This window comes from Rhodnius prolixus, unplaced genomic scaffold, assembly GCF_049639745.1.
Source record: "Rhodnius prolixus isolate KJV_2025 unplaced genomic scaffold, Rpr scaffold_3, whole genome shotgun sequence".
NCBI lineage: Eukaryota > Metazoa > Arthropoda > Insecta > Hemiptera > Reduviidae > Rhodnius > Rhodnius prolixus.
The window spans coordinates 51,124,360-51,129,359 of NW_027411603.1; positions in this window are offsets into that span (position 1 = coordinate 51,124,360).

The following is a 5,000-nucleotide window of genomic DNA, read 5'->3' on the forward strand; positions in this document are numbered from 1 at the left end:
GGGTACTTCTGGTTCTAATTTCTTAAAACTCGTTTTAGAAAAACCTGCTTAGAAGGGTACTTCTTTAAACTCAGTAAAGAAAGGGTACTTCTGGTTCTAATTTCTTTAAACTCGTTTAGAAAAACCTGCTTAGAAGTATTTAAACTCAGTAAAGAAAGGGTACTTCTGGTTCTAATTTCTTTAAACTCGTTAGAAAAACCTGCTTAGAAGTATTTAAACTCAGTAAAGAAAGGGTACTTCTGGTTCTAATTTCTTTAAACTCGTTAGAAAAACCTGCTTAGAAGTATTTAAACTCAGTAAAGAAAGGGTACTTCTGGTTCTAATTTCTTTAAACTCGTTTAGAAAAACCTGCTTAGAAGTATTTAAACTCAGTAAAGAAAGGGTACTTCTGGTTCTAATTTCTTTAAACTCGTTTAGAAAAACCTGCTTAGAAGTATTTAAACTCAGTAAAGAAAGGGTACTTCTGGTTCTAATTTCTTTAAACTCGTTTAGAAAAACCTGCTTAGAAGTATTTAAACTCAGTAAAGAAAGGGTACTTCTGGTTCTAATTTCTTTAAACTCGTTTAGAAAAACCTGCTTAGAAGTATTTAAACTCAGTAAAGAAAGGGTACTTCTGGTTCTAATTTCTTTAAACTCGTTTAGGAAAACCTGCTTAGAAGTATTTAAACTCAGTAAAGAAAGGGTACTTCTGGTTCTAATTTCTTTAACTCGTTTAGAAAAACCTGCTTAGAAGTATTTAAACTCAGTAAAGAAAGGGTACTTCTGGTTCTAATTTCTTTAAACTCGTTTAGAAAAACCTGCTTAGAAGTATTTAAACTCAGTAAAGAAAGGGTACTTCTGGGTTCTAATTTCTTTAAACTCGTTTAGAAAAACCTGCTTAGAAGTATTTAAACTCAGTAAAGAAAGGGTACTTCTGGATTCTAATTCTTCAAACTCGTTTAGAAAAACCTGCTTAGAAGTATTTAAACTCAGTAAAGAAAGGGTACTTCTGGTTCTAATTTCTTTAAACTCGTTTAGAAAAACCTGCTTAGAAGTATTTAAACTCAGTAAAGAAAGGGTACTTCTGGTTCTAATTTCTTTAAACTCGTTTAGAAAACCTGCTTAGAAGTATTTAAACTCAGTAAAGAAAGGGTACTTCTGGTTCTAATTTCTTTAAACTCGTTTAGAAAAACCTGCTTAGAAGTATTTAAACTCAGTAAAGAAAGGGTACTTCTGATTCTAAATTCTTCAAACTCGTTTAGAAAAACCTGCTTAGAAGTATTTAAACTCAGTAAAGAAAGGGTACTTCTGATTCTAAATTCTTCAAACTCGTTTAGAAAAACCTGCTTAGAAGTATTTAAACTCAGTAAAGAAAGGGTACTTCTGGTTCTAATTTCTTCAAACTCGTTTAGAAAAACCTGCTTAGAAGTATTTAAACTCAGTAAAGAAAGGGTACTTCTGATTCTAATTTCTTCAAACTCGTTTAGAAAAACCTGCTTAGAAGTATTTAAACTCAGTAAAGAAAGGGTACTTCTGATTCTAAATTCTTCAAACTCGTTTAGAAAAACCTGCTTAGAAGTATTTAAACTCAGTAAAGAAAGGGTACTTCTGATTCTAAATTCTTCAAACTCGTTTAGAAAAACCTGCTTAGAAGTATTTAAACTCAGTAAAGAAAGGGTACTTCTGGTTCTAATTTCTTTAAACTCGTTTAGAAAAACCTGCTTAGAAGTATTTAAACTCAGTAAAGAAAGGGTACTTCTGGTTCTAATTTCTTCAAACTCGTTTAGAAAAACCTGCTTAGAAGTATTTAAACTCAGTAAAGAAAGGGGTACTTCTGGTTCTAATTTCTTCAAACTCGTTTAGAAAAACCTGCTTAGAAGTATTTAAACTCAGTAAAGAAAGGGTACTTCTGGTTCTAATTTCTTCAACTCGTTTAGAAAAACCTGCTTAGAAGTATTTAAACTCAGTAAAGAAAGGGTACTTCTGGTTCTAAATTCTTCAAACTCGTTTAGAAAACCTGCTTAGAAGTATTTAATCTCAGTAAAGAAAGGGTACTTCTGATTCTAAATTCTTCAAACTCGTTTAGAAAACCTGCTTAGAAGTATTTAAACTCAGTAAAGAAAGGGTACTTCTGATTCTAAATTCTTCAAACTCGTTTAGAAAAACCTGCTTAGAAGTATTTAAACTCAGTAAAGAAAGGGTACTTCTGGTTCTAATTTCTTTAAACTCGTTTAGAAAAACCTGCTTAGAAGTATTTAAACTCAGTAAAGAAAGGGTACTTCTGGTTCTAATTTCTTTAAACTCGTTTAGAAAAACCTGCTTAGAAGTATTTAAACTCAGTAAAGAAAGGGTACTTCTGGTTCTAATTTCTTTAAACTCGTTTAGAAAAACCTGCTTAGAAGTATTTAAACTCAGTAAAGAAAGGGTACTTCTGATTCTAAATTCTTCAAACTCGTTTAGAAAAACCTGCTTAGAAGTATTTAAACTCAGTAAAGAAAGGGTACTTCTGATTCTAAATTCTTCAAACTCGTTTAGAAAAACCTGCTTAGAAGTATTTAAACTCAGTAAAGAAAGGGTACTTCTGGTTCTAATTTCTTTAAACTCGTTTAGAAAAACCTGCTTAGAAGTATTTAAACTCAGTAAAGAAAGGGTACTTCTGATTCTAAATTCTTCAAACTCGTTTAGAAAATCCTGCTTAGAAGTATTTAAACTCAGTAAAGAAAGGGTACTTCTGGTTCTAATTTGTTTAAACTCGTTTAGAAAAACCTGCTTAGAAGTATTTAAACTCAGTAAAGAAAGGGTACTTCTGGTTCTAATTTCTTTAAACTCGTTTAGAAAAACCTGCTTAGAAGTAATTAAACTCAGTAAAGAAAGGGTACTTCTGATTCTAAATTCTTCAAACTCGTTTAGAAAAACCTGCTTAGAAGTATTTAAACTCAGTAAAGAAAGGGTACTTCTGATTCTAAATTCTTCAAACTCGTTTAGAAAAACCTGCTTAGAAGTATTTAAACTCAGTAAAGAAAGGGTACTTCCGGTTCTAATTTCTTTAAACTCGTGTAGAAAAACCTGCTTAGAAGTATTTAAACTCAGTAAAGAAAGGGTACTTCTGGTTCTAATTTCTTTAAACTCGTTTAGAAAAACCTGCTTAGAAGTATTTAAACTCAGTAAAGAAAGGGTACTTCTGGTTCTAATTTCTTCAAACTCGTTTAGAAAAACCTGCTTAGAAGTATTTAAACTCAGTAAAGAAAGGGTACTTCTGGTTCTAATTTCTTCAAACTCGTTTAGAAAAACCTGCTTAGAAGTATTTAAACTCAGTAAAGAAAGGGTACTTCTGGTTCTAATTTCTTCAAACTCGTTTAGAAAAACCTGCTTAGAAGTATTTAAACTCAGTAAAGAAAGGGTACTTCTGATTCTAAATTCTTCAAACTCGTTTAGAAAAACCTGCTTAGAAGTATTTAAACTCAGTAAAGAAAGGGTACTTCTGATTCTAAATTCTTCAAACTCGTTTAGAAAAACCTGCTTAGAAGTATTTAAACTCAGTAAAGAAAGGGTACTTCTGGTTCTAATTTCTTTAAACTCGTTTAGAAAAACCTGCTTAGAAGTATTTAAACTCAGTAAAGAAAGGGTACTTCTGGTTCTAATTTCTTTAAACTCGTTTAGAAAAACCTGCTTAGAAGTATTTAAACTCAGTAAAGAAAGGGTACTTCTGGTTCTAATTTCTTTAAACTCGTTTAGAAAAACCTGCTTAGAAGTATTTAAACTCAGTAAAGAAAGGGTACTTCTGATTCTAAATTCTTCAAACTCGTTTAGAAAAACCTGCTTAGAAGTAATTAAACTCAGTAAAGAAAGGGTACTTCTGGTTCTAAATTCTTCAAACTCGTTTAGAAAAACCTGCTTAGAAGTATTTAAACTCAGTAAAGAAAGGGTACTTCTGGTTCTAAATTCTTCAAACTCGTTTAGAAAAACCTGCTTAGAAGTATTTAAACTCAGTAAAGAAAGGGTACTTCTGGTTCTAAATTCTTCAAACTCGTTTAGAAAAACCTGCTTAGAAGTATTTAAACTCAGTAAAGAAAGGGTACTTCTGGTTCTAATTTCTTTAAACTCGTTTAGAAAAACCTGCTTAGAAGTATTTAAACTCAGTAAAGAAAGGGTACTTCTGGTTCTAATTTCTTTAAACTCGTTTAGAAAAACCTGCTTAGAAGTATTTAAACTCAGTAAAGAAAGGGTACTTCTGGTTCTAATTTCTTTAAACTCGTTTAGAAAAACCTGCTTAGAAGTATTTAAACTCAGTAAAGAAAGGGTACTTCTGGTTCTAATTTCTTTAAACTCGTTTAGAAAAACCTGCTTAGAAGTATTTAAACTCAGTAAAGAAAGGGTACTTCTGGTTCTAATTTCTTTAAACTCGTTTAGAAAAACCTGCTTAGAAGTATTTAAACTCAGTAAAGAAAGGGTACTTCTGGTTCTAATTTCTTTAAACTCGTTTAGAAAAACCTGCTTAGAAGTATTTAAACTCAGTAAAGAAAGGGTACTTCTGGTTCTAATTTCTTTAAACTCGTTTAGAAAAACCTGCTTAGAAGTATTTAAACTCAGTAAAGAAAGGGTACTTCTGGTTCTAATTTCTTTAAACTCGTTTAGAAAAACCTGCTTAGAAGTATTTAAACTCAGTAAAGAAAGGGTACTTCTGGTTCTAATTTCTTTAAACTCGTTTAGAAAAACCTGCTTAGAAGTATTTAAACTCAGTAAAGAAAGGGTACTTCTGGTTCTAATTTCTTTAAACTCGTTTAGAAAAACCTGCTTAGAAGTATTTAAACTCAGTAAAGAAAGGGTACTTCTGGTTCTAATTTCTTTAAACTCGTTTAGAAAAACCTGCTTAGAAGTATTTAAACTCAGTAAAGAAAGGGTACTTCTGGTTCTAAATTCTTCAAACTCGTTTAGAAAAACCTGCTTAGAAGTATTTAAACTCAGTAAAGAAAGGGTACTTCTGATTCTAAATTCTTCAAACTCGTTTAGAAAAACCTGCT